Source organism: Balaenoptera borealis, assembly GCF_965194805.1.
Source record: "Balaenoptera borealis genome assembly, chromosome: 16".
NCBI classification, from domain to species: domain Eukaryota; kingdom Metazoa; phylum Chordata; class Mammalia; order Artiodactyla; family Balaenopteridae; genus Balaenoptera; species Balaenoptera borealis.
Genome location: NC_138872.1, coordinates 82447784 through 82465764, shown reverse-complemented (window position 1 = coordinate 82465764; position 17981 = coordinate 82447784). Strand labels below are relative to the sequence as shown.

At 41.5% G+C, this 17981-nt stretch overlaps 1 pseudogene across 1 annotated transcript; it reads right to left on the bottom strand.

The window, feature by feature from the left end:
* Nucleotides 1–1442: 1442 nt before the first annotated feature.
* On the bottom strand, nucleotides 1443–17726 carry LOC309613184 (putative olfactory receptor 1F12P pseudogene; annotated as a pseudogene). Its single transcript has 2 exons — nucleotides 1790–17726; nucleotides 1443–1458 (listed from the first exon to the last, which is right to left on the bottom strand). The product of its transcript is annotated as a putative olfactory receptor 1F12P pseudogene (transcript).
* Between the last annotated feature and the right edge of the window lie 255 nt (nucleotides 17727–17981).

The window sequence follows — 17981 nt, the reverse complement described above, 5'->3', positions numbered from 1 at the left end:
ACCCAGGAAAGCTGAAATCCAATAATCCCAACTTCTGAGGGATCCCAAGGAAACAATATGTTCAAGGAACAATAGCAAACTTTGAGCCAAAGTACAACTCTGTCAGTATCTGAGTTACACCCAGTAACCTCCATCATGGGCTCACTGGTAAAAGGTGGGCTGAAAAGTAGCTTTGGCCTCCCTTGCTTCCCACTCTCAGCCCCAGATCTGAATTGAGGACCTGTGTGCTCAGGCATGGTGGGGAGAGAGAGAGAGAGACAGAGAGCGAGAGAAGTGACTGGACCTAAGTGGAGACTCCAACCAGACATACGGATAGAAGATGAGCAGTCGGGGCCAGGCTGGAGGGAAGGGAGCTTCATGCCTGGATGATGACCCTTTAGGGCACACTGCCCTTCATAAAATATGGACCAGTGAACTCCTTGGGCTGTGATCAACCAGCTTGGTAACTCTTTTTCCTTGTCTGGTGTTGGGGAAATATAAAAGTATTGGTTAAGGCAAAATCATGGGGGGAAAGGCCATAAGTGTTCTTTTTCCATGTCTGCTGTCAATTTAAATCAAAACATTAAAATTTAAAAAAGTTTTAAACTCCAACAATCCTGTTTGGGGTAGAGTTGAGGTGAACTCTGCAAAGTGGAAGAATGCAAAGCAGAGCACGAAAGGGGCTATAATAGAATTCAAATTATATGGAGTTCCAGAGGAGAAAAAAATGCTTCCTTTTGACTGGGGAGACTTGAGGTGGCTTCACGAAGGGCATGGTATTTTATGCGAGCCTTGAAGGACAGCTAGAGTTTTGATAGAAATGAGCAAAATGGGATGGCTGGAATAGCATGAGAGGGACAAAAATGCACGGTGTGGAACGGTCAGTTTCAGAGGGACTGAGTCAAATGGCTGGTAATCGGACGGGCCAGGCCTGGGTGCCGGTTGCGCTGACTTTCTGGGTAATGCTCTCCCAGCTCCGCCATACCCCTTGCAGCCTAGGATATCATCCTGTTGCTCAGGAGGCCACATACAACTTCTTCAGCCGTAAACTCGTTACATGAGGCCTTTCCACTTTGTCTCCTTCTCCAGGTCAACTCGTAGAGAAGCACCTTCATAAGGATTATTGTGGCTCATGCCTTTTATGCGCTTCACACCCAGAGAACCAGCTCTAAGTCTAGCCTCTCTTCTCTCTTTACCGTGTGGCCAGCAGACCTCTCTTTCCTAAGAAAAGCACATAAGTGGGACAGTATGGGGCCTGCGTAGGTGTTCAGCTGAGACAGTCATTATAGGCATTCCTGATACAAGTAGGTAGAGCTGTGGAGCTCCACCCGGCAGGACCCAAGGCTGAGAGTGGGACAGCTTTGAGGAGGACCGTGAAGCCTGTCTCCAAAGCTAGGCTCAACCCAGAGTGTGGGGTGGTGGTGGAGGAACTGGAGGAGTTTGGAAACTGGTATGCTTGAGGGTTAAGGGTCTGAGGCTCTGTGGGGTGCGTGGGGGCACTCAGAGGGCATCTCTTTGGCACAGGCTGTCAGCATAGGTCACAGATTCCTATGAGCTCACCCTTCACATGAACCCTCTCCAGAAGGTCCGCAGATAGAGCTAGTTTATACCTGTTTATGTGGTCCTGTCTTTACGGGAGAGTTTTTTCCCCTTTGGTAGTCTGGGCAGTCAGTGCAGGGGCCAAGAAGTTTTGGACGTGCAGATTACTTATGGAGCAACGAGAGGCTTCCCTGGCCGTGGTGACAACCCAGGACGATGAGGGCTGTGCTCCTCCCACCCTCTCTGTGTGGAGCCTGTCCCTGGGGTGCACCCTCTTCCTAGCACAGAGGCCCTGAAGGAGGGCTCTGCTGTCACAGCCCACGGGATAAAGCCTTCAGGTTGACCAGTTTCCTTAGAGCTCCCTTCATGTCCTTGTTCCTCAGGCAGTAGATAAAGGGATTCAGCATGGGGGTGACCACCATCTACATTAATGAAGCCAGAGAATCCTTGTCAGCTGCCTGGGAGGATGAGGGACTCAGGTAGACCCCTGTGATGGTCCCATAGAAGAGAATGACCACAGCAAGGTGGGAGCCGCAGGTGGAAGAGGCCTTTGGTTTACCCCGGGCAGATGGGACCTGGATCACAGCAGACGCAATGTGGATGTAGGAGACGAGAACGCCAAGGAAGGGGATGAGGACCCTCAGATCCCCCTCCGGCAGAATCATGAGTTGGTTGAGTTGGGTGTTGGAGCAGGGGAGCAAGGTCACAGGAGGAGTAAGGGATGACGTTGCTGGCACAGGACTCCAGCCGGGCCATGAGGAGGGTGTGTAGCAGGGAGTGGAAGTTGGCGAGGCGCCGGGAGCTCCCCCGCATCAGGGCACAGGCTGGCAGACTCATCATCGTGGAGTCGTGCAGGGGCTGGCAGGTCGCTGTGTAGAGGTCATAAGCCATGGCCGTCAGGAGGAAGTTGTCCATGTTGGCAAGCAAAATGCAGAAGCAGATCTGGGCTAGGCAGCAGCCATAGGAAATGGACTGAGTCTGTGTCTGGATGTTCACCAGCATCTTGGGGACTGTGGCGGAGATGAAGCAGAAGTCTACCAGGGAGAGGTTGCTGAGGAAGAAGTCCTTGCACGTGTGGAGGTGGGTGTCTGAGCCAATGGCCAGGATGATGAGCAAGTGCCCCGCTGCCCCGACCAGGTACGTGACAAGGAAGAGCCCGAAGGTCAGCTCCTGCCTCTCGGGCTGGCTGGAGAGCCCTAGGAGGATGAGCTCAGAGGCGCTTGTGTGCGGTTTCCCCTCTCCATGGTTGGCTGGTCCTGCTAGGAGATCCAGACCAGGAGCAGACTTTAGAGAAGATGGAGGCGCCCATGCCTCCCTCCTTCCCCCATATAATCCCTCAGCTCACATCTCTGTGTTCATTTGGTAGAAACCCAAAAGAAGTCTCTCTACCTATCAACCAGGGAGTCCTGTGGCCTCAACAGATCCCAAAGTCAGGATTTTAATGATTTTGCCACCAAAATACTACTGATCCTGAGCCCCACAAAGCCCCATGTGCCATCTCTCCAAGGAGTATCCTTGTGACATACGGCCCGGTACTCAGTGGTGGCAACAAGGGGGGTACTTAGGGTGTCTTAGCCCCCCAAAATTCTGTCGTACTCTCATTCTTTGTTGTGATGTTGTCTCAGTATTAAGTAAAGAGCTATAGGAATGTAATTTCCTCCCACTCCCAATAGGATTGCCACCCGAAGGCCCTTGCTATACAGAATTCTGGAACCACAATGGCACATACGTGGAACCTGAGGGTAATACTCGTAAACATCCTCCTTCCGCACAAACCTCCTTCCCCACCAGCATTTTATCTCCCCTGTTCTTCCACCCACATGGAGCCCAGGGATCAAGATGCTCCGGCTGCCACTCGTCACCGACTCTGGGCCACCTTGGTCCTGGTGATGATGCTGAGGGATGGAGTTGGCCAGAGCAAACCTGGACACAAGAGCCTGCCGACTGGGACGGCTCAGCCAGCCCTTCTGTTGGGACTGACCCAGGAAGCGCCTCACCGCTGGAGGGAAAGAGTTGCCCCTGCAGATAACAAAGAGAAACTAAAGGTGTAACGTTGCCCAGAGTGACAGAGTGGGCAGCAGGGCAGCATAGGGACCCCTCAAAGTTGGAGTTCGTAACAGTTCAGTGTGAGCTCAGCTGAAGTTTCATTAGATAGAAATGATTTTTCAGTGCTTCACAAGACATAGTTAGTTGGGATTTGGGTCCTATGGAATGTAAATCATCAAGAGGGAGGGGGAGAAAGAAGCAACTGGAGTTACTGTGCTGCTGGGGGATGGGGAACAGCTGACGGGGGAAATCAGTCTGGAAAAGCTATGGGAATCGGTATGGCCCACCTGGGAACTGGGCAGGCAGTGAAAGGGGTAAACGGTCTTGGGAGGCTTTGTCTGTGCCGCCATTTTGCTTGGAGCAAAGGAGCTTACCAGCTCAATTGGGCAGCATACAGCAGGGGTGGAGATTTCAGCTCTGCAGCAGGACCCAGCTGAGCTCTTGGCCTCTGTTGAGCTGTGCCTTAGTATGGAAAATAAATGGCTCATTTTGAATTAATGTTTTACTGATGTGATTTTATTTTTAAAGGATCTGAGTATTTGGCGACCCAAAGGCAAGAATCTTTGGTAAAGGGCAACCATAAGATATAAATGCAGGAGGCTAAGAGAAATCTGTTTGGTGAAAAGTAAGAGTGAAGGGAAACATGTATTTAATATGGGTTAAATCCTCATTTGATCAGTACTGATTAAAACAGCTCTAAAACTGGGTGATGTGAGAGATGAGAAAACAATGAAGGAAATTGTTCTTGTTCCCAAGAAGCTTCTAGTTGAATGGAAAGGTAACAGTCCTTAGCCTAGGGAGCTGACATTAATTGAGCACCTACTGCGTGTCATATACAGGACTAGGCGTGTGCATGTATGTGCATGTATTTAATCCTCACAACATATATAAGGTAGGTGTTATTATTCTGATTTTACAGATGAGTAAACTGACACCTAGAGGGTTTGAATAATTTCCCCGAAAGACATCAGGATTTGATTCCAGGTCAGTCTGATTTCAAAGCAGTACTTTGATTTTCTCAAAAAGACCAAGGAAGTGCTACTGGGTAAACTTAAACTTGGGGCATCAGTGTAAATGGATCAGGGAATCCTGCAGTGACCAGCACAGGGGCAGGAGGAGGGGAGTGTGGAGCAGGTTGCATCGGGCAGGGACTTGGTGGAAGAGGGTCGCCTGTACTAGGGAGAGAGGGCTTGTTCGTATGGCTGCAGCATAGATGCGGAGACTGACACACGTGTGAATGGGAGCCGTGGTGCAGTGACAAAAGCTCTGTCCCTTTCTTGACTAATGTTCCTTTTGAACCAGGGTGTCTCCATCCTCTCTTTTCCTTCCCATCCTCCCATTTCCCCAGAGATATGGGAGAAGAAAATTTCCTTGTTACTATGTCCCACTGGTTGGGAAGATAGTCTTTCCTAGAACTCCTATTTTAAGAACACCAAAGCTCAAAACGTCTAACTTCAAACAGAAAGGATCGCCACCCGCATAGCTTCTGGACCGTTCCTGTCAGCATGCAGACCTCCCCCAGTTTGAAAAATCCACCCTTGACCTCACATTCCCCTCTGGCCATCAGCTCATTTGTCTACTCCCCTTTTCCGCAAAAGTCCTCAAAATGTGGTCAGTACTCATTCTCCAGTTCCGCCTTCCTGTTCTCTCACGTAGCCCCCTTTTCAGGCCTCCCCACCAAGTCCTGGAACTTCCCTCCTTAAGGCCCCCATTGCTCGTCTGCTCAGGCTCCATTCCCGAAACCCAGCAGAAACCCAACAAGCTGGAGCCAGCGCTGCTGGTCACGTCCCCCTTCTTTTCTTCTTTTTTTCTTTTAATATGTAAAGTGATTTCATTACTTATTTCTTTATTTTTAAAAAATTTATATTTTATTTATTTTTATTTTTGGCTGCATTGGGTCTTCGTTGCTGCGCGCGGGCTTTCTCTAGTTGCGGCGAGTGGGGACTACTCTTCGTTGTGGTGCGCGGGCTTCTCATTGTGGTGGCTTCTCTTGTTGTGGAGCATGGGCTCTAGGTGCACCGGCTTCAGTAGTTGTGGCACATGGGCTCAGTAGTTGTGGCTTGTGGGCTCTAGAGCGCAGGCTCAGTAGTTGTGGCGCACGGGCTTAGTTGCTCCGCGGCATGTGGGATCTTCCCTGACCAGGGCTCGAACCCGTGTCCCCTATATTGGCAGGCGGGTTCTTAACCACTGCGCCACCAGGGAAGCCCTACAATAGTCTCTTAACTGGGCTCCCTAAAGCCTCAGCAGTCTGTTTCTACACAGCATCCAGGGTGAATGTTAAGAAATGTAAGTCAGATCATGTTACTTCCTTGCTCAGAATCCTCCAGTGGCTTCCCATCTCACTCAGAACGAAACCTAGAGTTCTCGCCAAATTCCACAGGGCTACGCATGACCCGGGCCTCTGCCCTCTCTCTGATCTCACCTCCTTTATTGCCCCTCACTTTTGGCAGGCCAGCCACGATGGCTTCCTCACTGTACCTGGACACACCAAGCACGTTCCTACATTAGGGTCTTTGTACTTGTTATCCCACTGCCGAGAATTCTGTTCCATTATGATTTACTTCAGTTTGATTTCTGCTAAAATGTCACCTCTGTTCAGGGTTCCCCCCCCCCACCTATCTAAAATAGTACCCCTGAATCTGTCTTCTTTCTGACTTTTGCTTTGTTTTTATTCTCAGCACCATTTCTCTCTTATCATCTGTTTTATCTATCTATCTAAGCATCTATTATCTGTCTATCTATCATCACTGTGTTTCTCTAGAATGTAAGCTCATGAGAATGAGAGCAGGAACTTTATTTTTATGTATTACCATATTCCCAGTTTCTAGAACCGTGTCTGGACTATAGGAGACATTCAACGTTGTTGAACGAATGGGTAGCTGTTCTTAATGTCCCCCTTTGTGACCTCATGCCTTTGAGATTGGGTGAGACCTTAAAGATAGTCCTCCTTCACCTGATATCAACCTAGTGTCTTCCAAATGTCAATCATATTTACTTATTACCTGTACTTTTGTTTCCTTAATAGTTATTTAATTCACTAATTTTGTTAATTGTAATTCTTTTATTAGAAAAGAAAGTTTGTACACCATTATAGCATAAGAAAGCGGTATCGCTTATTGAATTTTAGCCAGTACCATTACCTGCAGAGGGTTCTGAGCATGAAACCCACGTTTTCTTGGTTAAAAAAGGAGAATGTAAAGTTGTAGAGAGGAGTTAGAGAAATAGCACCAACCTGAGTGTTTTTCTGAGAGGTAGTCAGAAGGGTTGGGGGAGAAGTAGAAAGAACTCAAAAGGGAATCACTTTCTCACCAGGCTATTTGGTGCCATTTGTCTCCATCTTTGTAAACCACCTAATGCCAACTTTCAGACCCCTGTAGGTATGGGCTCTACACTGTGGGCAACATTGCACTAACCCATACATGCCTGGACTTGGGCACCTGTTTGTTCAGGTCTCATTTCTGTTCCTGATCCTTGGGCAGCCAGCACATGGGTTGACTTTGTTTTCTTGCATCATCAGCAGCTCTGCGTCTCTCTCTGGTGACCACCGCAGCTCTGGGGTTTGTGTCAGCCTGAACACTGGACCTATTTTATGAAAGCCCAAGGGGTGGAGAAAAATGCTTGTCTTTGACTTCGAGGTTCTCAGGTTTAATTTTCTCCAATCATTGAGCCATAATTAACTCTGTTTAAATAATTTAGAGGGGGGAACAACAAATTAAAAGTGCTAGCAAAATATAGATAATAAAACTAAAAATGGAAACAAACCACATAGAAGAAGAAAAATAATTAAAGTAGAAATCTGATAATTGATTATTTGAAAAACAATTGATAAACAATATCAATTTTGATAATGATAATGAAAATTAAAATGAAGTCAGGATTTGGAAAACATACTTAATACAAAAGATTTATATTTAAGTTGAATATTCTTTTCAATTGTGGGCTAATACATCTTATCAAATGAAAAATAGATGGCTACTTACAAATGTATGAAATATCCCCAAAGATGCAAAAATGAATTAGAGAACATGAATATAATGATAATAGAGAAAGAAACATAAAGTTATTAAATAGTTTCTAAAGGGGCATCTGATTCCAATGTCTTCAAAATCTTCTAAGAACCAATAATTCATTCAGTAATAAAAATTTTTTAAATATAGAAAATTATAGCATATTAATAATCTGTAAAATGGATAGAGTGATAATATTTGCTTAAAGGGGCTGTTGTGAGGATTAAATGAGAAAATACCCATAACTTGTATAGGACAGTGCATTGCACATAGTAAGCAGTTAACCAGGCTATTACTATTACTATTATTATTCAATTCACTTTTATTTATTTATTTATTTATTTATGTATTTTTTAAAAAAAATTTAGTGGGAGATTTTTGAATGAAATTGATATGGGCTAAAGTCTTTTTTTTTTAATTATTAGCACCTTTAATTATTATTTATTTATTTATTTATTTTGGCTGTGTTGGGTCTTCGTTTCTGTGCGAGGGCTTCCTCTAGTTGCGGCAAGCGGGGGCCGCTCTTCATCGCGGTGCGCGGGCCTCTCACTATCGCGGCCTCCCTTGTTGCGGAGCACAGGCTCCAGACACGCAGGCTCAGTAGTTGTGGCTCACGGGCCTAGTTGCTCCGCGGCATGTGGGATCTTCCCAGACCAGGGCTCAAACCGGTGTCCCCTGCTTTGGCAGGCAGACTCTCAACCACTGTGCCACCAGGGAAGCCCTGCTTTTAGAGGCAAATATTTTAAACTCAAGCTAAACAAAGACAATGAAAGGAATATTTTAGACCAATTTTGTTCATAGATATAGATATAAATGCCCCAAGTAAAATATCTGCAAAGAAAATAGCTCATTAAAAGAATTAACTGTTAAACTCAAGGAAATCCAATAACCTAGTTCACCATGAACAAAATGTAAAAATAGTGTAATTAGACCTGGATAAAGCATCCAGATAAATGTATCATTGCCTTATAGATTAAAACTCTGAAAACATTCGGAGAGTTTTTTCTTAATGTAGTAAGCTGTGTTTTTAAAAACAAGATTCAACATCTGTTTACTGAAGACTTAAACCTTTTCCCTCAAAAGAACAAGAAATGGATGTTCTCTGTTATTATTCCTTATATAATATTTCACTAGAAATGCTGGTGATGGTTATCTTAAAAGAAAGAGATAAAAACATAACTTTTTTACACAATATCTCTTATAACTAAAGTCTTAATAGAAATGAAGTCATTGCTAAAAATAAAGTTAGTTGAGTAAAGTTGTAGGCTATAATATCACACAAAAATCAGTAAATTGGTAACTGATATATCAATAATAAAACCACAAAAAAAGCACTGAAAAAGATGATTTCATTCCCACTAATGATAAAATAGATTATTTGGATTTTAATTCAACTTGAAAATGAAATATTTGTTCAAAGAAAGTTGCAATGGATAAAGGTATATATATGATATAAATAGATTTTAATTGAAAGGTTTAGGTATACTTACGTGATCATGCTTTCCAAGTAAGTATATAGATATTTTATTAGTAGTAATAAATTAATAATAAATATATACTCTACAGGAGGCACTGTACTAAGTACTTAAATATTAGCTTTTAAATTCTACCCCAGACTCAACAGATAGGTACTATTATCTAACTTACAGAGGTTTACAAGTTAAGTAAGTGTAATAAATGTAGGAATTTTACATTAGGGACTGTACAGCAGGAAACAAATCCTATGGAAAAATAAGGTAATTCAGATATTTGTTGAAACATTATTCCTTCCTAAATTCAAAAAAAATTGGAACAACCAAATGCTCAAAATAATAAGAGAATAGCTTTGCAGCTACGATGTATCGATGCAGTGGAATACTATACAGATACTAAAAATGAAAGAATGTGTCAATATGTGACTATTTGTCTATGATACAGACTTTGAAAGCAGAACATAAGATAGCATGTACATACAGATGACATCTATTTCAGAATGTACATCTGCCAACAAAAATAAGATGTTAATTTGGAGGGTAATAGGAACAGTTTGAGGTTTAATTTCCACTGGTTCTTTCCTTGCTAAGTTGCTTACATTCAACGTGATGTGAAATAGGCCATGGTGGGCAGTACCTGCTCTGCTTCTGAGCTGGTCTTAATGTCAGCAAACATTATCAATTGTATCTGCCAGGGATAAGCATTAGCAGTGGGTGGAATTACTGGATAGGCCTCCATAGTCAGGAATGAGGGCAGGGGCTGAGTGAGGTTGTCCAGGAATTGAATCCTGTGTGATTTTAGGAAGTTTGTGCTCTGATTTCTTCTCTATAAAGTGATGGGGTTGGAACCCTAGCTGGTTTCCAAGGTCCCCTGCTGGTCTCTGGTCCTGCCTATCTTTGAGAAGTGGAGGAGATGCCTTTGGGCTTATATGTTTTGGGGCATTGGGAGAGGAGTGTCTCCTCTCGCCCCTACACTGGCACTGTCCTGTCCAGTTGTTCTGATTTCTGCCAACCCCACCCAAGGAATCGGCCTCCTCCTGACTTGCTCCTCTTCCTAAGGAGGGGCAGACAGCTCAGAAGCAGCCTACAGCCAGAGACACAACCTCTGGCCCCATGGAAAGCAGGGCGAGGAGTGCATCTGTGCCTGGAAAGCAGGGTGAGCAAGGAGGCTCTAGTCCCTGATTCTTGGGCCTCAGAGAGGTATGTGGGCCTCACACTTGGATTATTTGCAGAGCTACTCGTGGCCTCTAGGGAGCAGTACCCAATGGGCATTGTTCAAAATAAATGTGCAGTGATTACCTTGGGTGTGGCTGGGCACAGTTCTCCTGGGCTCCACTTCATCTCCTTAGGGTTTTTCTACTGGAAAGTTATTGCTTTAATGGTTTAATTTGTAACTTTTGTCTACAGGGGATATCAATAGTTTCTTTTAATCTTCAGTCCAGGGAACTCATCTTGTTTATTCAATCAGATCAGAACTCCAATGTTCATGTTGATGGTCGTTTTTTAAAATTGTGATTTTTTTAAATTGAAGTATAGTTGATTTACAATGTTGTGTTAGTTTCAGGTGTACAGCAAAGTGATATATATATATATATATGAATAAACAATGCTATTGCATACTTAATAGACTACAGTATAGTATAAAATAACTCTTATATACACTGGGAAACCAAAAAAATTTGTGCGACTTGCTTTATTTTGGTGCTCTGATACCAAACATGCAGTGTAATATTGCTGAGGTATGCTTGTGTGTGTGTATACATATATATATATATATATAAAATAGATATATATATATAATAGTAGCCATCCTAATGAGTGCGAGGTGGTACCTTATTGTGGTTTTGATTTGTACTTCCTTAATGATTAGTGCTGTTGAACATTTTTTTCATGTTTGAATAAACAAATGGCTTAGTCATTTGTATATATTGGGAGAAATGTCTATTCAAATCCTTTTCCAATTTTTAAATCAAAATTTTTTTTATTGTTAAGTTGTAGGAATTCTTCATGTATTCTGGATATTAACCCCTTATAAGATATAAGTAAATATTTTCTCCCATTTCATAGGTTGCTTTTTCACTCTGTTAATTGTGTCCTTTGATGCAGAGACATTTTTAATTTTGATGATCAAGATTATCTATTTTTTCTTTTGTTTTCTGTGCTTTTGGTGTCATATCCAAGAAATTATTCCCAAATCCAATGTTATGAAGTTTTACCCCTATGTTTTCTTCTAAGTGTTTTGTAGTTTTAGATATTAAATTTAGGGCTTTTATCCATTTTTAGTTCATTTTTGTATGTGGTATAAGTTAAGGGTCCCACTTCTTTCTTTTGCATGTGGATATTCACATTTCCCAGCACCATTTGTTGAAAAGACTGTTATTTCCCCACTGAATGGTCTTGGCACTCTTGTCAAAAATCACCTAGCCATTTTTATGAGGGTTTGCCTCTGGGCTCTCTTTTCTGTTCCATTAGTCTATATGTCTGCGTTTATACCAGTACCACACTGTTTTGATTACTGTAGCTTTGTAGTAAGTTTCAAAATCTGGAAGTGTGAGACCTCCAACTTTGTTCTTCAAGATTGTTTTGTCTACTCAGGGTCCCTTGAGATTCCATATGAATTTAAGGATGGGTTTTTCTATTTCTAGGGGAAAAAAACATGCTGTTTGGGATTTGATAGAAATTGAATTAAACCTGTCGATTGCTTTGGGTAGTATTGACATCTTAACAACATTAATTCTTCCAGTCATGACCATGGGGTGTCTTTCCATTTATTGGTGTCTTTAATTTCTTTCAGCAAATTTTTATAGCTTTCAGGGTACAGGTCTTTTGCCTCCTTGGTTAAATTTAATTCTAAGTATTTTATTCTTTTGGCTGCTATTGTAAATGGAATTGTTTTTAAGATTTCCTTTTCATACTCTTCATTGTTAATGTATAGAAACACAACTGATTTTTGTATTTTGTAATTTTAAAAAATTTATTTATTTATTTATTTATGGCTGCATTGGGTCTTTGTTGCTGCACATGGGCTTTTTCTAGTTGCAGCGAGCAGGGGCTACTCTTCGTTGTGGTGTGCGGGCTTCTCATTGCAGTGTCTTCTCTTGTTGTGGAGCATGGGCTCTAGGTGTGAGGTCTTCAGTAGTTGTGGCATGCGGGCTCAGTAGTCGTGGCTCACAGGCTCTAGAGCGCAGGCTCAGTAGTTGTGGCACATGGGCTTAGTTGCTTTGCGACATGTGGGATCTTCCCGGACCAGGGCTCGGACCTGTGTCCCCTGCATTGGCAGGAGGTTTCTTAACCACCGTGCCACCAGGGGAGTCCCTGTATGTTGATTTTTATATCCTGCAACTTTGCCGAATTTGTTTATTAGTTTTAACATTTTGTGTGTGTGGAATCTTTAGGGTTTACAACATATAAGATCCTGTCATCTGTGAACAGAGATAATTTTACTTCTTTCTTTCCAATTTGGATGCCTTTTATTTCTTTTTCTTGACTAATTGTTCTGGCTTGGATTTCTAGTATTATGTTGAACAGAAGTGGTGAAGGCCCTTGTCTTGTTTCTGATCCTAGAGGTAAAGCATTTAACTCTTGACCATTAAGTATGATGTTAGCTGTGGGCTTTTCATATATGGCCTTTATTACATTGAGGTAATTTCCTTCTATTTCTAATTTGTTAAGTGTTTTTATCGTGAAAGGATATTAAATTTTGTAAAATAATTCTTCTGTATCAATTGAGATGATTAAGTGATTTCTTTCCCCCTTCATTCTGTTAATATGTTCTATTACACTGATTGACTTTTGTGTGTTGAACCATCCTTACATTCCAGGAATAAATCCTACTTGGTCATGGTGTATGAGCCTTATAATGTTCTTTTGAATTCTGTTTGCTAGTATTTTGTTGAGAATTTTTGCATCAGTATTCACTAGGTGTATTGGTCTATAGTTTTCTTTCTTGTCGTGTCTTTGCATGGCTTTGGTATCAAGGTAATGCTGGTATCATAAAAGTGAGTTTGGAGGTCTTCCTTCCTCTTTGATTTTTTGGAAGAGTTTGAGAAAGATTGGCATTAATTTTTAAAAATGTTTGGTGGAGTTCACCGTGAAGCCATCTGGTTCTGGAGTTTTCTTTTCTGAGATATTTTTGGTTACCGATTCAATCTCTTTACTAGTTATAGGTCTGTTCAGACTTTCAGTTTCTTCATGATTCAGTCTTGGTAGGTTGTATGTTTCCAGGAGTTTATCCATTTCTTCTAGGTTAGCCAAGTTTTTGATGTACAGCTGTTCATAGTAGTCTCTTATGAACCTGTGCATTTCTGCAGTGTCAGTTGTGATGTCTCCTCTTTCATTTCTGATTTTATTTAATTTATTTCTTTTCTTTCTTTTTCTTAGTCTTGCTAAAGATTTGTCAATTTTATTTTTTCAAAAAACCAGTTTTATTGATTTTTCTCTATTGTCCTCTTAGTCCCTATTTAATTTATTTCTGCTACGGTCTTTGTTCTTTCCTTCCTTCTCCTAACTTTGGGCTTAGCTTGTTATTTTTCTAGTTCCTTGAGGTGTAAAGTTAGGTTGTTTATTTGAGATTGTTCTTTTTTCTTTTTAATGTAGGCATTTACTGCTATAAACTTCTCTCTTAGAATCGCTTTTGCTGCATCCCCTAAGTTTTGGTATGTTGTGTTTCCATTTACGTTGGTCTCAAGATATTTTTTGATTTCCCTATGACTTCTTCTTTGACCCATTGATTGTTCAGGAATGTGTCATTGACTTCTTTCAACTTTTTAAAATAGATCTTTATTGGAGTATAATTGCTTCACAATACTGTGTTAGTTTCTGTTGCACAACAAAGCGAATCAGCCATATGCATACACATGTCCCCATATCCCCTCCCTCTGGAGCCTCCCTCCCATCCTCCCTGTCCCACCCCTCTAGGTCATTGCAAAGCACCAAGCTGATCTCCCTGTGCTGCTGCTTCCCACCAGCCGACTATTTTACATTTGGTGGTGTATATATGTCAGTGCTACTCTCAGGAATGTGTCATTTAATTTCCACATATTAGTGAATTTTCCAGGTTTCCTCCTGTTATTGATTTCTAGTTACATGCCATTGTGGTCACAAAAGATGCTTGATATAACTTCAGTCTTCTTATGTTGGTTAATACTTTTTTTTGTGGCCTAACATATGATCTATTCTGGAGAACGTTTTGTGTGCACTTGAGAAGAATGTCTATTCTACTGCTGTTGGATGGAATGTTCTGTATATGTCTGCTAGGTCTATTTAGTCTAAAATGTAATTCAAGTCCAATACTTCCATATTGATTTTCTGTTTGGATGACCTACCCATTGTTGAAAGTGGGGTATATCACTGTATGTTTTCAGATATGTTAATATTTGTTTAATATATATAGGTAATCCAAGGTTGGGTGCATGTATATTTACACTTGTTAGATCTTCTTGATTAAATGACCCCTTTATCATTATATAATGACCTTTTTTGTCTCTTATTACAGTTTTTGACTTAAAGTCTATTTTGTCTGATGCAAGTATAACTCCTTTGCTCTTTTTTGGTTTCCATTTGCATGGAATATATTTTTTTCTATTCCTTTACTTTCAGCCTATGGGTGTCCTTAAAGCTAAAGTGAGTCTCATATCAGCAGCATAGAATTGGGTCTTATTTTTTAATCCATTCAGCTACTCTGTGCATGCAGAGTGGTCATGGAGTCAGGGTCTGAAGCGTGGGTGCAGGCAGAGCAACCATGGCTCTGGGGCCTGGGACATTCACAAGATTAAGGAGGGCTGACAGCCCTCATCCTGAAGTGGTGCAACAACAACTCCTTCTTGGGAGGGGTGTGGAGTGGTGTCTCCCTCTTCAAGTAGTCTGTAGTCTCAAAGGCTACCTGTGTCCTCTGCAAAGCAGGTCATTGGGATCCATGCTGATGAACACTATGTGACCCTCCACTGAGATATCTGCGGGAGCCTGCAGTTTTTGATTTACAGTCTATTTTGTCTGATATTAGAATAGCCATCCCTACTTTCTTTTGGTTATAATTTACACTGAATATCTTTTTCCAACCTTTCACTTTCAACCCATGTATGTCATTAGATCTAAAACAAATCTCTTATAGACACAGTATCATTGGATTCTATTTGTTTTACCCATTCTGACAATCTCTGTCTTTTGATTGGGTAGTTTAATCCATTTATATTTATATTTAAAGTAATTACTAATAGAGGAGGACTTGCTATTACCATTCTGATATTTGTCTTCTGTATGTCTTCTAGCTTTTTTGGACCCTCATTTCCTCCCTTACTGCCTTCCTTTGTGTTTGGTTGATTTTTTTTTGTAGTGACATGTTTTGATTTCCTTCTCATTCCTATTGTGTGTATTCTATAGATATTTTCTTTGTGGTTACCATGGGGGTTAGATAAAACATCCTAAAATTATAACAACCTATTTTTTAAATATTTATTTTATTTTTGGCTTTGTTGGGTCTTCGTTGCTGCGCGCGTGCTTTCTCTAGTTGTGGCGAGCGGGGGCTAGTCTTTGTTACAGTGCGTGGGCTTCTCATTGTGGTGGCTTCTCCTGTTGCAGAGCAAAGGCCCTAGGCGCGTGGGCTTCGGTAGTTGCGGTATGTGGGCTTAGTAGTTGTGGCTCGCAGGCTGTAGAGTGCAGGCTCAGTAGTTGTGGCGCATGGGCTTAGTTGCTCCATGGCATGTGGGATCTTCCTGTACCAGGGCTTGAACCCATGTCCCCTGCATTTGCAGGTGGATTCTTTTTTTTTTTTAACATCTTTATTGGAGTATAATTGCTTTACAATGTTGTGTTAGTTTTTGCTGTATCACAAAATGAATCAGCTATATGTATACATATATCCCCATATCCCCTCCCTCTTGCGTCTCCCTCCCACCCTCCCTATCCCACCCCTTTAGGTGGTCACAAAGCATGGAGCTGATCTCCCTGTGCTATGCGGCTGCTTCCCACTAGCTATCTATTTTACATTTGGTAGTGTATATATGTCAATGCCACTCTCTCACTTCATCCCAGCTTACCCTTCCCCCTCCCCATGTCCTCAAGTCCATTCTCTACATATGCGTCTTTATTCCTGTCCTGCCCATAGGTTCTTCAGAACCATTTTTTTTTTTTTAGATTCCATATATATGTGTTAGCATATGGTATTTGTTTTTCTGCTTCTGATTTACTTCACTCTGTATGACAGACTCTAGGTCCATCCACCTTACTACAAATAACTCAGTTTCATTTCTTTTTATGGCTGAGTAATATTCCATTGTATATATGTGCCACATCTTCTTTATCCATTCATCTGTCGATGGACACTTAGGTTGATTCCATGTCCTGGTTATTGTAAATAGTGCTGCAGTGAACACTGTGGTACATGACTCTTTTTGAATTATGGTTTTCTCAGTGTATATGCCCAGTAGTGGGATTACTGGGTCATATGGTAGTTCTATTTTTAGTTTTTTAAGGAACCTCCATACTGTTCTCCATAGTGGCTGTATCAATTTACATTCCCACCAACAGTGCAAGAGGGTTCCCTTTTCTCCACACCCTCTCCAGCATTTATTTTTGTAGATTTTTTGATGATGGCCATTCTGACTGGTGTGAGGTGATACCTCATTGTAGTTTTGATTTGCATTTCTCTAATGATTAGTGATGTTGAACATCCTTTCAGGTGTTTGTTGGCAATCTGTATATCTTCTTTGGAGAAATGTCTATTTAGGTCTTCTGCCCATTTTTGGATTGGGTTGTTTGTTTTTTTGATATTGAGGGCAGGTGGATTCTTAACCACTGTGCCACCAGGGAAGTCCCGTAACAACCTATTTTCAACCTCACTTACATAAAACTCTACCTCTTTACAGCTCTGCACCTTCCCACTTTATGTTATTGATGTCATAAATTATATCTTTATATGTTGTGTACCCATTAATATAGAGGTATAGTTATTTTTTATGCATTTGTCTTTTAAATCCTATAATAGAATAAAAAGTGGAGTTAGAAATCAAAGTTACAATAACACAGGTATTTATATCTGTCCATATATTTACCTTTACTGTAGATCTATATATTTTTGTATGGTTTTGAGTTACTGTGTAGAAAAAAAAAGGTGACTCCATTTCTACCAGCCTATCAGAGAGTAAAGGCCTCCTTCTTGAGAGGTATTTGAAAATTTCTGGCTTCTGTTACTGCTAAAGTAACTTCATAAGCATTGACTTATTAATTAAATAAGTTAATAATTTAATTAATAATTTAATGGGTATGAGCCTATAATATTTCAGGCAATATACATAAGGCCTTTTTTTGGGTGAATATAATTTCTGGGCATGCAGGTAACAAACTTTTAGGTTGTCTTTCAATGTACATATTCTTAGAGAATTGAAACTGTCAAAGAAATCTTGACTTTTAGTGGCTGGCACCGGAGTTGTCCCATAATAGTGTGTTCCTGGGGTGAGCTGAATGCGTATTCTCAACTTTCCTGAACTAGTCTGATTATAATCTGAACTTCATAAGGTTCATGTGCCACATTGAGGTCGTTGTTTAATATTCAACAAGGATTATGCCAGCAAAGTAGTGCTGCAGGAAAACATGAGTTAAGTGTTGTCACTGGTGTCACTTGATTTGTGTTGCAACATATTCCACCTGGTTAATGATCTCAGTCACCACCCTTGCCTTGTATCTCTGTCTTCTAGGTCTGTAACCTTGGAAGTTTTGAACTTAGCTCATGGAATCCTAGTACCTGGCACTGAGAACATGTTGTACAACCTCCATATGTGACAGATAGGGAGCTGAGAGTGCAAGGGTCTTGTCCATCAGGTGAGTGAGCGACAGATTGGAGTGGGACCTTGGGGTCTGGACTCTCACGATGACTTCCTCCCAGCAACACTGTTGCAGTTATTCCTTCATTTCTTCTATAATCTCACGTCTGGTCAGATACAGC